Genomic DNA, 14,783 nt, shown 5'->3' with positions numbered 1-14,783 from the left:
TGCCTCTAGCTTTGTTCTTCCTTCTCAAAATTGTTTTGGCTATTCAGGGTCTTTTTTGTTCCCAAATGAATTTTAGAATTGTTTTTTCTATTTCCGTAAAAAATGCCACTGGGATTTTGTTGGGATTGCATTGAATCAGTAGATCACTTTGGGGAGTATGGACATTTTAACAACATTAAGTCTTTCAATCCATGAACATAAGATATCTTTCCATTTATTTGTGTCTTCTTTAATTTTTTTCATCAATATTTTGTAGTTTTCAATATACAAGCCTTTCAACTTCCTGGTTAAGTTTATTTTAAGTATTTTATTCTTTTTGGTGCTATTTTAAATGGGATTGTTTTCTTAATTTCCTTTTTGGATAGTTTACTGTTAGTGTATAGAAATATAATTAATTTTGGTATGCTGATTTTGTATCCTGAAAATTTACTGAATTCTAACAGTTTCTATTTTTGTGGAGTCTTTAGAGTTTTCTACAAATAAGATCATGTCATCTGCAAAAAGAGATAATTTTACTTCTTCTTTTCTGATTTGGATGGCTTTTGTTTCTTTTTCTTGCTTAATTGTATAGGATTTCCAGTACTATATTTAATAGAAGTGATGAGAGTGAGTAGCCTTTCCTTTTCCCTACCTTAGAGAAAAACTTTTTAATTTTTCACCATTGAGTATGATGTTACTTGTGGGATTTTCATATATGGATTTTATTATATTGAGTCTTTGTATACCTAATTTGTTGATAGTTTTTATCATGAAATGGTGCTGAATTTTATCAAATGCTTTTTCTGCATCTGTTGAAATGATCATGTGATTTTTATCCTTCATTCTATTATTTTTTCCTTCATTCTATTAATTAATGTGGAGTAATATTACATTAATTGATTTGCATATGTTGAACCATACTTGCACCCCAGGATTAAACCCCACTTGGTAATGGAGTATGTCCTTTAATGTCTTGAATTTTGTTGAGGATGTTTGCCTCTATGTTCATTAGAGATATTGGCCTATAGTTTTCTTTCCTTGTAATATCTTTGCCTGGCTTTGATATCACAGTAATGCTAAGACTACTATGAACAATTATACACCAACAACTTGGATAAACTAGAAGAAATGGATTAATTCCTAGAAACATACAACCTACCAAGACTGAATCATGAAGAAATAGAAAACCTGAACAGACCAATAACAAATGAGATTGAATGAGTAATCAAAAACTTCCCAACAAAGAAAAATCCAGGACAGATGGATTCACTGGTAAATTCCACCAAACATTTAAAAAAGAATTCACACCAACCCTTTTATATTATTCTAAAAAATTTAGGAAAAGAGAACACTTCCAAACTCAGTTTATAATGTCATATACTCTTACAACATATAGGCTTTTTGTTGGGGAACAGTCTTGGGCAATGTCGGTATCTAACTCTCTTCATGAACCACCAGGAAATGTGTTGGGGATGGATGCTGAAGAAGACAGATATCAACTTCTGGGCAACTGAAGCGTGGTCTGAGGCAATCACAAGTGTGGTCATTGAAAAGCTTTAAGCAGAGGAAGGCTAGTTCCCTCAGATGGAGAAGGGGAAGGAACAGTCTCCCTCTTCCACCAAGAAAGGTTCAAGGGAATTCAGAAGTAAAAGTTTCTTAGCCTTGTTCATGTCTAACATCATTCAATTTCTCAGGGTCTCACCCCTTCTCCACCAAGCCCCTTACTTTAGCATGAGAGACTTGGCAGTCTTGTGTGTTTAATTAACATGGCAATTCTTCATCCTGTACAGTCATAACCCAGGCTTAGTCGAGAGACAGAGCAGCCCAAGGTTGATTTCACAAGAAAGGGACCAAGAGGTATGGTCTCAGTTTTCTCTTTCCTCTCATATCCTATGGGAATTCCCCTGTGTCAAAACCCAATGAGAAACCAGAGGGAAAGAGAAGCCTGCTGATATAGTCCTTTTAGGTCAGCGTCCAGGACAAAGAGCAGGGTATAGAAAGGTAGTTAAATGGGTCTGGGACAGGAAACAACAGATATTCTACCTAGTACCAAAAACCCAACTCTAGATAAACTATACAAGGTGAAGATTTTGAACTATAACAACAGAAAGGTTAGAGAATCAGACTCAGAAATGAGCAGGAACCAAGACCAGAAATAGGAACTATAGGAATAATCTAGTCAGGATGAATTCTGTCACTTTGCTCTAGATTCAAATTCTAGAGTGGGAATAGAGGTTTAGTGTAGCTTGGGTCATGTGCCAAATTTAGTTAAAAAGGACAGGATCCCTAATTCCATACCATCAGATTATATTCAATGGGAAAGAAGTGATATCTCAAGTGGAAAGCAGAAGAAAAGTATACTGGACAGCCACCAAACAAGAATTGCCTACCTTAACAGTGGAGGGATCCCCTGGTGGACTCCAAGGGCAGTCCTGAGCTGCATTCCTAGGAAGTTCTGCTATTTGCAGTGCAGTTGTTCCAACTACACAAGCAAATGGAAGTGGAACACTGAGCAGCAGTTCCAAAGTCTGGACAAGGTAGGGTTATTTGGATACTCTCCCACACTGAACATCCATGACATTTCAGCTGAACCTCTCATATGTCATTTACTACTTCCACCTTGGCTGATTCCAGTTTAAGAATGTGTCACATCATTTCTACTCAACCACACATGCCTGTGGGGCAGGATGCAGTGTAATTTGCTTTTATACCCCCTTGCACCTAGCTTAATGTCTTAAGCACAGAGCTCAACATATACTAATTGAACAAATGAATAAGTGAATGAAAAAAGTAACCTCTTGAACCACTCAAAACGGATTAAGTTTGATTTAGTTTGAGAGGCAAGTACATTTTACTACGTCTTCCTGTCCTTCACTCATGGTATATATGCTATTCTTTTAAAGTGAGAACATGCTTTAGAAATAATCCAGTCCAGCAAATTAAGTGAAAGAAGGCTTCAGTGTAAACTCCTGTAGCAGATGGAGCCATTTCATTTCTAGTGTCTCAGGGGACCAAGGAAAAGCCCTTTGCACAAGCTTCCTTCTCTCTTCCCAGATCTCTCTGTAGTATTTCTCAAAGGAGAAAAAGCTCTTTAAATTTTTTTCCTCTGCTGAGAAAATCATCTTATATGAGTCTCATATGAAAAACGGTTGTTAGCTGATTAAAACAATGTTAGAGTTAGCTACAGTCATGATTCAGTTGATGACCCACAGTATTTTCTGGTTGGGTTCTAAATGATCAGTCTTTAAAAATAGGCTTTTAATGGGATAAATTAGCTTTACCTTCATCCTAAATCATTCAACTGCTATAATATGTCAAAAGAAATTTTAAAAAATAAAATAAAAAGGAAAGAGCATGCCTGAGTGTACATACAAAAAACGTTCATTGAGTTGAAAATGCATCGCACTGGTCATTTTTTACATACACTAACTGTGCCATTTGATATCTAACGGGAAGGCTTACCTAACTAAAATACTAAGATTCTAATACGGGCAAAAGACCTAAACAAATAATTTTAAAAGAGGAAACACAAAGTAACAGATATATTGAAAACCATTTGATTCACTAGTAATAATAGAAAATAAAATTAAAACAGTAAGATAACATTTTGGCTATTAAGCAAGAATTTTTTAAATAATAATAATAAAAGAAGTAGTTGCTAATACTGGCAAAGGTCCAGTAGAACCAGAACCTTCGACATTTCTGATTGGAGTGCAGATTACAATCTGACATAGATAGCAAGAACTTTGAAATACTGACATCTTCTGACTCACTGAATCTCACTTTGGGGAATCTACCCTAAGAAATGATTCCAAATGCCTATGATACAATTTGTAAGCAGTATTCATTTTGCCAAACCTCTCCTTAATTAAAATTTTATAAAAGTCCAAATTTGGTTGACATCTCCCTTTTGAGCCTTTCACCTCTTCACTGACTCCCATTCCCTTCTCTCAAGGGCCCAGTGTCATCCATTTCTTATTCCTTGTTTGTCCAGCTTCCCTTTTCTCAGGCACAAGCCATAGACTAAGAGAGGTATTAGATTGAGAAGAGAACAGACCTGGCTAGCTTCTCTGAAATTCTGCCCAATGCTCTAATCCTGCAACAGCTACCCGGTCTACTTGTCTCAAAGTCCCGCTGATACTGGGCCTTGCCAGGCTCACACTTGCCATATAGAATGAAAAAGAAATCGTTGATGAAAAATAGGGGATATGAAAATCATTTCCAAGAAGCAGAGAATAAAGCAGACCCGGGGGCAATCAGTTACCAAAAAAAAAAAAAAAAAAAACTCCTTTAACACAATTTCGCCTTCAGCATTAAAGCCATGGCTACTGGCATCTTACCTAATTGCCTTATCCATTTGTGCAGACCATCATTTCCAAAATTACTTTCTTGATTGACTATATGTGTGCTGCCTTTGGCATTCTTTGTCCCAACAAAGATTTGAGAAGATTGAAAAAGTAGGATGTAATCTAACAGTGGGCCTTTGGGTTTTAACAAAAAGGATGAGGGCCAGTGCTTTGTGGCAATTCAAGGAAAAATAAAAATTTATTTCTACAGCCAGAAGCCTGAGATTCACTATGGGGGTGTATTGGTAGAAGCAGGGGTGGTGACTGAGATTTTTTGGCATATGTCTATACAGACCCACACCTAATATTTGCAGGGTATGGGGCAAGAATATGGATAGAGGCCCCAGCTCACAGGATACTCACCCCCCATCTCATTCCCACTCGTCATCACGTGGTGTGGGACCTCACAAGCATACCTGGAACATGCAACTCAGAAATCCAAGCTCCATCCACACATCCCTGAAACAACTGTCCCCTGTCCTCAGACTTAGAGAAATCTGGGAAAAGGCACACAAAATCACTGGAAGTGGATTTGGGGCCACTTGATAGGAAACGTCCAGGTCGTGGGTACCTGGAATGTGATCTGCAAGGTGAAAGTGCATTTTCAGCAGACATGTTCACAAGGAGTGAAGCAACCTGAAGACTATAGAGGTTGCACTAGAGCGTTGAGCCAGAAGCAAGAGTCACAGTTGTCCAGGTCTAAGATGGTTCTGGGTCTATTGTGCTTTCATTCATTCTACGGATGGAAGAAAAAGAACTGAAATGTCCCTACACTTGTCATGATGACCCATAGTTATTCATTTCTTTCCTTTCCTTCATTCTGACCATGATGACAATATATTGGCAAGCTATTCAATATGATAATGTGTCCTAATTGCAATTTAGTTCTTGAAAGTTTTGTTGGGTTTTCTCACGTATGAAAATAAGACCATTATCATTCTGCCTGTAAATGTCAGGCCAAGCTAATGACAGAAGAAAAGGAATCATTGCCCTTAGCCCATGTACCAGAAATATGCCAGGACGAGGGGCAGACAGAGAGGAGCATCCTCAACATCATCAGTTTGTTATAAATAAGTGTCTATACTAGGGACATTAACGTTCAGTGGAAATCAAGGCCACATGTTTTTCTGGGCTCTCAGGACCCCATATGCTCCGTAGCACAGCCAGTGAAAACATTCATACTCACATCCAGAAAATACAGTAAGAAAGATTGAATACATGTTCCTTTGATATAGAGGTGTATTGCATTACCCCCAATAAATGTGTTACACTGTTGAATTGGGAGGCCTGCCAGTTCCCAGACAGCTTGGACGCGTATGATGCTCCCCGGGCCACAAATTTCTCCTGCCTCTGTTACACTTCTCTGCCACAAGTAGAGTTGTGGCACGACATAGATAAGCCTAGTTCTTTTACTGTGTGTTGATGAGCAACCGACCCATAGGAAACAAATGGTGGCTAGACTGGACCAAGTCAGACAATCTTTCTCTTGACATCTGGTCTCTTACTTTATTTCTTAATAACAATCCATAATGCCCAGCCATTTTTTTTTTTTAATTACAAGCCATGACCACTCTATCTTTGAACCTAATTTTAAGTTTAATGTTGCTCTGAAGACAAAGCCCTTTCTGCTGGCCAGCCAAAGCCTCCTTGCCTTTAATTCATCATGCGGCATTGCACTGAAAGTTCAGATTTGGGGCTGGCTTTCCACGTACTGATCTGTTTCCACACTCGGAGCATGCAGTTATGGCTGGATTTGCACAGCGGTCACCCAATTGCTGTAGGGGCTTGTGAAATGTAATCAGGGAGTAATGTTGTATGTCGGCACTGTGAGGTCCCTGGAGCCAGGTGCCGCATAAATATAAGGTGTTAGAATATTTTGACCTGTGGGGGTGGATGGCGCTTTCATACATCCTCATCACATTGCATTGTGACAGGCCTCTGCAAAAAAGCACAAGACAATCAGCTGCTGAGTTTATCTTGCTGTGTAAACTTCAGTGGGAGGCAGTCATACCTGTATTGCAAGCCAACTCTCGTAGAAACCATGATTGTCTCCATCTCTTGTTAATTTCCTTTTTCACAACTGAAAATATGCAGCCCCAACTGCCTCTCTCCATTAAACAGATCCTGATATGCTTCAAATAAACTCTCTTCTGTGCTTTTTCTGAGTAAATGAACATTTAGGAAGAAGAAAAAATTGCAGTCAGATTCTTCTACAGATTAGATCATATTAGTTCAAAAGATGATTCTTGATTGTATTTACCATAAATACTAGGACATTCAGAGATCTCCTTAAGAACAGAATATGTAAAGCAGAAGCATCTAAGTTGATCTAGCCAAGTATTATATTCCTCACCTACATAATAGCTAGGTGATAGGAATCTAGGTGAAACGCCGGCCAATATTGATCTGTAATAACAGAAACACCATAACACTACCTATTCTGAATGAAATTTCAGATGATAGTTGTACAAGGCAGAGTTATTTTTATTTATTTATTCATCTTAAGCCATGTGAATTTTTAAAGGGCAAAAATCCTGGCTTGTTCATGTTTGCAGAAAACATACTAGGCTAGGCTTTTAGCATATGTTGACTGATAGCAAAGGAAATTGCTTTGGAGCCCATCACTGTCTTCATCCAATGCCTTGGCAAAGAAAGAGAGGGTAAGTGAATGCTCTGCCCAGCATTCCACAGTTACTCACTCAGTGTAGAGGCAGCATTGGGATCAGAATTACAATCAATCTATCAGACCATGGGAAGGAGAAGAATGGAATCCATAGCAAGATCTACATTTCACTATTTCTGCCTCTCACTTACATGGGTGCACATGCACACTTTTAAACACAAGCACATATTCCATGTGGAGACAAGAAGGCAAGCAAAGTCTTATCTTAAACCAGAACTTCAGGGAAAATGAGTTATGCAGTCAGCTGATAGCAGAGTTATCAACTACTCTGATTCAAAGGTAAATATGAACATGTGAACCCAGGGAATTATCATTCAACATCGATAACAGGATAGTCTGTTTTTCAGGAAGAGGTAGAAATATGACCACTGACATAGATGGAGACCCTCCAGGGTTGCATTTTGGGAGCATGCCAGGAGATTTAGCAATGGTAGGTAGGTGATTTTACCTTGGGAACCTATAGTAATCCCCAAATAACTGTGCCCTTCCAAAAGCCCTCTTAATTTAAAATGTTAGCCCCCACTGGATAGCAAAGCTTTGGGTTGAAAATCTAATTACCTACACCTTCTTTTAAATGAATGGAATTTCATAATAAATTATTCCAATAGCAGATGCAACATGATTGAATAGCTGCATTTCCCAGAATGTTGTCCTGACTAAAAGTTCAATGTTCCTTCTTGAATCAGAAACCTGACCCACCAGATAAATGTGTTAGCTTTCAACATGACCCTCCATTGATTAAATTTTGCCCAAACTCAGGGAATTAAATGGAAAGAAAAAGGGAAAATAAGATTGGTTTTACTTTGTTTTCAGCTGAAATGCCTTATTTGTTAGATTACTTTGAATAAAAATTTACACGCTATAGTTTAGACTTTATCTGAAACACAGAAAGTTTATTTGTAGTCAAAATGGATTTTAGTGCTTGGGTTGCCAATGACTTATATTCATTAGATCAGTAATTGTTATTTGCTGTGCACTTTATCAAGTAATGATTGCTAAGTAAGATAACATAGATGAAATAGAACTGATAGAATGTTTAACCATAGGCAGTTTAAATCATTAAATGTAGGAATTGCATTCACGTGCACATTAGATTCTAAGAAAGCTGTATATGCCAGGGGTGGCTAGTGGGAAAAAAAGATACGTATTTCTAACAATAGAAATAGCCCTCAATTTTAAAGATGAGAGAGTTGAGCCATATAAAGATTAGTGGCTTTTTCAGAGTCATATCACTAGTTAATAACCCAGGCAGGACTAGGACCTCATCTTTTAAACCCCTGGGTCAAGGGGTTTATCCATGGATTGCACATTCAATAAATATTATTTGAATGAATGAATGACACACAATGCCTTTCAAATAAAGTCTTGCTCTGCCATTAGGGGTTTAAATCTTAGTCTCCTAAGAAATAGGCAGAAATTACCACCTATACTAAAGATTAGACAGATAGATGATAAAAAGAGACATGGGGTGGGAGAGAGAGAGGAAGAGAGATATTCTTCAATCCCTGAATTTGGTAATTAAATTATTTTCCCCAGTGGGGAATATTTTTTCTATTTCTGAATATTTCTAGGTGTTGAGAAGCAAATTCTCTGGGTAGGAGTAACATATGAGTGGTATCTAGCCAAATGCCTGTGTAAAATGTTTCCAATCATCCAATCCTGTTTTCCTGTTGACAATGAGTTTCAAAGGAAAACTTCTCTGTGGATCTCCTTGCTTCCTTAGTGAAACTCCAAAGGCCTCTCTTCCTGTGGTCCCTTTAGGGAAGAAAATTATATATCAAAGAAGGAGAATAATAGATATAGACTACACCCCAGGCGTTTCACACATTCAGATCACTTTAAGATGAAAGAATAAGAATAGAGACCACCTAGCCCAGGGCTTTTTCAATCCTTCCTTCTACATTCCTTTCTTCCTCCCATCCTTCCTTCCTTCTTTTCTTTTCTCTTTTAAGCAGCATATCACATTTTTGAAAGTATGTTAAAACTATATTAATCCCGAAACCCACTATCCATTGAATCAGTGGCATTCCTATCATTAGGAGAGGCCAGACACTGCTGGATTACAAAGAAGTCAATGCTTATGTTTAGGGTTTTGAAATTCATGACAGAGTTAACAGCTTAAAAGACAAAGTTTTTCTATCTCAAGAGCAAGGATTTTGAAAGCAGAAAGCATTTATTGAAATGGCAGTTTGATAAAAATAAGAGCATTAATTTTATACTATATACAATAAAGTTATAAAAAATGCCAGATTATATAGAAGCCATTTCCCACTCTTAAAGAACCAGCTGGGAGGAGAAAAGATAGTGAAGGGGAAAACAATAGAATAAGCTGCCAGTGGGGGTCTCTGCAAAGGAAACATAGATAAGATTGGGGGTCTGAGAGCCAGAGAGAAAAGTGCCCCACTTCTCAGACTCCCATTAGGAGTGCCAGAGAGCCTCACAGAGAAGTCCGCCTCTCCAGCATCGGGCCACAATTGTGACTAGAAATGGTGGCAGGTTAGGTGTAGGTAGAGAGGGTCAGAGAGAGCCCTACCCTGAGGCTCCACAGCCCAGAGGGGTTAGGGAGCAAACGTGAAAATTTCCAAGAACCCCAAAATAAGAACACAGGTGGCTGAGGGAGTGAACTAGAGTGTCATTACAGATGTGATTAGAACACGCTATTGCAGATACTGTGAGGCCCAGGAGCTGGTGGTTATGGCAGGTCAGAGACAAGAAAAGCAAAGATAAAAACCGATGGCTGGGGTTGAAAACTTATGTCCACAGAGAAGCCTGCCCATGGATGCGCATAGCAGCTTTATTCATAATTGCCAGGACTTGGAAGTAACCAAGTTATCCTTCAGTAGGTGAATGGATAAATAAATGTAGTACATCCAGACAATGGAATATTATTCAGTGCTAAAAAGAAATGAGCTATCAAGCCATGAAAAGACATGGAAGAAACTTAAATGCATATTACTAAGTGAAAAAAGCCAATATGAAAAGGCTACATACTGTATAATTCCAACTGTATGATGTCCTGGAAAAGGAAAACTATGGAAACTAAAAATTTCAGCAATTGCCAGGGGTTGGTGTGGTGGGGGAGGGTGCAGGGACGGATGAACAGACAGAGCACAGAAGATTTTTAGGGCGGTGAAAATACTCTGTATGATACTGTAACAATGGATGCACGTCATTATGCATTTGTCCAAACTCATAGAATGTACAACACCAAGAGTGCCCCCTAAGGTAAACTATGGACTTCGGGTGATTATGATATGTCAACCTAGGTTCATCAGTTGTAATAAATGTACCACTCTGGTAGGGGATGTTAATAATGGGGGAGGCTTTATATGTGTGGATGCATAGGATGTATGGGAAATCTCTGTACCTTTCCTTCAATTTTGCTGTGAACCTAAAACTACTCTAAACAAATTAAATCTTAAAAAAAAATCCAACGACTGAAGACCAGCAGAGAGGGCTGCATGGCTGCAGACAAGAGTGTAGGACCAAGGGTGGCAGTGAACTAGACCTCTACTTCCCCACAATGCCAGGATGGTTTTTAAACCCCAGAGGTAGATTCAGAGCTAAAGAAAAGGAAAGAAAGGAGCAGAACCTTGAAATACTTTAGTGTAAACTCCGAATTGAATGAGAACTAGATTGGGGGAATTAAGATATAATTTAAGCTCAATTACAGAAAATAAAGAAAGTTAAAATTTGCACATTTGTTTATTATCTGTCAAATTTACTCCTGCTACACCCAGCAAATGAAAGTTGGTGTAGATTGGTGTTAGTGGGTTGGGGCCCTGAGTCCCACCAGCTCAGACTCAGACACGTCTTCCACAGCAGGGTTTCTCAACCTAGCTGCTATCAGCATTTTGGGTCACACGATTCTTTGTTGTGGGGCTATCTTGTGCATCATAGGATGTTTAGCAACATCCGTGGTCTCTACCCATCTACCACTAGATGCCAGAAGCAAACACATTCCCCAGGCATTACTGAAACGTCCTCTGGGAGCTGAGGGGGTCGGAAATTGCTCCTGGTTGAGAATCACTGTTCTAAAATGTCCCAGGCAACCCTGAGAAAGAAACCACAGAACTCCATGGAATGCAGTTTATAAACAACAGATGTAGCCAATTTCTCATTCACAAATGTGGAGTTGAAGCCAAGGTAGGTAAATTGACTTTCATTCTGCCTCACTATAAATTAAGGAGAGAGCCAGGATTATAACTCAGATTTCCTGACACTAAATTCTGTGCTTTACATTCCCAGAATTTGAAATATCTTAGAAAGCTAGCAGAGAACCTGGCACATGGTAGCAACTTCTAATTATGTATTGAATGAATGAATGCTTTAGCTATTTGGGCCATGCCATGTCATTGGACATTTCAGGACCAATGAAGAACAAAGACCCAAGCCTTCCAGCAAATGGCAAAGACACTTCTAGAGGTCACACTATACCTTTCAGTGCCTATCGTTACACTCATCTGCACGTCTGTGAATCCAAAAGTCAATGTGGAAAAATATTACTGGCCAATTTTTGACTCAATGCTGATAGTCATGCCTTATTTCAAGGCTTTGGAGAGGGTGCACAGGGAATGACATTTTGTATTTCCCAGAGCTCGTGGTTGATGGAATTGTTGAAGTAGCCACATGTACCACCCATGTTAGGTCCAGTCTCCATTATGCAATACAAAGTTCACACCTTGAACCTCACTCAAATGTGCCCATGTACTGCTTCTTAGTTATTTCCAGTGTGTTGTCATATTTCCCCTACAAAAATGCAGGAAGCTCTAAAACTGATAATAGTATTTTTCTGCTTCTTTTATGTTTTCTATTATGTCTACCTAGCATCGTGCTGGGCACAAAATAGCAGATGTTCAGATTTGAAAAATGCTAACCGTAATTCTATAGAAATTTCTTTAATTTGTTCAGAAACTGGGTGCCCTAAGGGCTGTAGTCTGTCTGCCACAGATAGGCCAAAAGCTGTGATTCTATTTTCTGTCCTTATTTATTAATGTGTAGTTGGATGGCACATTATCTGACATCAGAAGCCAGTGGCAACTTTCCAATCTGTGTTTCTAATAGAGATAAATGTTGGGCAGAGGCGGCAAACTGGCTGACAGCCCACCAAAGGCAGGCCTAGTGTAAGTTCGTTTGGCCATTTATTACAAGCTCACAGCTAGGCACATGTTGTGCTTGGCCAATCCAAGCAACTTGGCACCAAGCCTATTTCATCAATTACTTAACTTCTATGTGCCTCTGTTTCCTTACATGAAAAATGGAAATAATAGAAGTTCCTACCTAATGAGGTTGTTATGAAGATTAAATTAATTAATACGTAAAAAGTTCTTGGACACACTTGGCACAAATTAAGCTCTCCATAAATATTTGGTATCATTACCATCTTTATTATCATCACCATCATCATCATCACCACAAAGGCTATTGGAAGGGGTCAAACCACGAAACACTTGCCTTTCAGCATTCTCAAGGACTCTTTAGTTCTTGAAATCATTTAGCAATCAAATAACCAAACACACAGGCTGAAAGTATAAATTATTTTAAATGTTAAACTCTTACATATGAAGATAGTCATAGAGCTATTCATCAATCAAAACATAAAATTAGTATTAAATGACAGCATTAAAAGATATGAAAAGCCTTTATTCTTCCTAAGTCTCTTTGTTAATTCCAATTCAGCTCAAGTCTTAAAGGTCTCAGCAGACACATTTGACATTACAAAATACTTGGAACTAATCCCAGGCCTCATCCACTCCTGGTGCCCCACACCTCCTCTGAAAGGCAGAAAACAGTATAGACTTCTCACGTATTTTTAGAAGAAAGTCATGTGTAGCCAGGGACAAGATTGTAGCCATTACAAAATTATTATAATCTGAGTATTCCCAGCCTTCCTCCTTCTGTCCTGCTAAAGAAAATTCTGTCTTTGCCCATGTGGCTTCTCCCGCTCCTTTGCCCTCTAAGAATCCAAGGATGGTTCCTGGGATTTATTGCTGCAGAACTCTGGTAATAGTTAAGAGACAGAACTGGAAAAAAATCAAGGGAAAGAGGGTTTGCATCAAAAAAGACATATTTCCGATTAAAAACAAAAAAAGAATTGAATGGCAACAGAATAAGAGGGAGGCATAGGAAAAGAAAAGCTCATGTGTGCTGGTTGTGTTGGGATATAATTCAGTTGGGAGAGGAGACAATGATGAAGAGGTTTGGGGTGACAGCAGTCTTTAGTGTAGAGGCTATTAGAAAGACAAAGATTGGGGAAGATTTGGAATATGTTTATACGTGTATTAACTTACATCTCCCTCTCCTTCCACTTCCCACGTGATACTTTCTTAGAAAAGTAACTAGGGCTGGCTCCGTGGCTTAGCGGTTAAGTGCACGCGCTCTGATGCTGGCGGCCCAGGTTCGGATCCCAGGCGCGCCCCAAGGCACCACTTCTCCGTCCAACCTGAGGCCGAGTCCCATGTACAGCAACTAGAAGGATGTGAACCTATGACATACAACTATCTACTGGGGCTTTGGGGGGAAAAAAATGAATAAATAAAATCTTTAAAAAAAAAAAAGAAAAGTAACTAAATTTGGAACTTCTTTCAAATGCAATTTTCTTTCAGAACATTTGTTTTTAAATTAACACCTAGCAAATACCTAGGCCATGTAAGACCTTTCATACAGGGTTACACAAAATATCACCCGTAAAAGAGCAATGGGGGAGGACTTACATTTGAATTGTATAAACGTCCAAAAGTACACATTTAATCAAATTGCAAAAAAAGGTGGCATTGTGATTGATTTTTAAATTGTGGAGGATGCCTCTTTTGGAAATGGTTGACCGGTCACTGCACTGAAGTTGCTGACATGGCACAGCAGGAATTCCTAGAACCACCCGAAAAGGACTGACATGGCTTCAACCAAAACCCTAGAGGGAAATGGCAAAAATTCCCTGTGCCTTACGGTTCCATTTGTGCTTTCATAGGAGGCAGTGGCAGCAGCAACGTTATTAGCAGATCCAGCTAGAGGAGCTCCGTGGGCTAGAGCCCAGCTGCTCTCTCCCTTCCCTGAAGTGCAATACAAATTAATTTGCCAAAACATCCAAGAGTCATCTTTGTACTAAATGATGCATGATTAAAAAAACACACACTGGCTCTGTCTGCCCTGGCCACATTCGTTACTAAACATTTATGAGCCCACCATTATTTTTGGGTGTCAACAGCTTGGTAAAAACCAAAAGGACCCTGGAAATGCACCAGGTTGCCACTTCTGGAAGGCAGAGCTTCAGGTTTATTTGTTGCTATTTTCAAGCAAAATGTTTCAAAACAATCTAAAGGCTTGGGAGAGCAGGCTTCCCTAATAACCCTATCAATCCTACACCCCACAGTATGCCGTGGTCTCAAGTGATTTAAAAAATAATAATAGTACAGAAAAGTAGCAGCTAAATATCAACAAATACAAAATATTCTGAACAGTAGGGAAAAAGAGAGAGAGACAGAGAAGACTATGTAGGGGATTAGTCACAGTTTATAAAACATTGATGACTTTTGGCTATTGTGCTTTACTCCTGCAAATGGGAGAAATTCATGCATAACCTATAGAGTAGAATGCCTTTAGAGTGAATGAAAGCAGCTGAATAATACAGTTTTATTCAACTTGAAGACTCTTTTCATCTCACATAACTACCAGGCAAAGCACTGCTGCTCATATCTCTCGGATTGATTCAGTTGTGAAATGAGGCTTGTCCAGACCCTGTGTGGCCCTCGGAAACTCTTACCACATGTCTGCCAGTC

This window comes from Diceros bicornis, chromosome 1, assembly GCF_020826845.1.
Source record: "Diceros bicornis minor isolate mBicDic1 chromosome 1, mDicBic1.mat.cur, whole genome shotgun sequence".
NCBI lineage: Eukaryota > Metazoa > Chordata > Mammalia > Perissodactyla > Rhinocerotidae > Diceros > Diceros bicornis.
The sequence above is the reverse complement of the archived record's forward strand: the minus strand, read 5'-3'. Positions refer to the sequence as shown.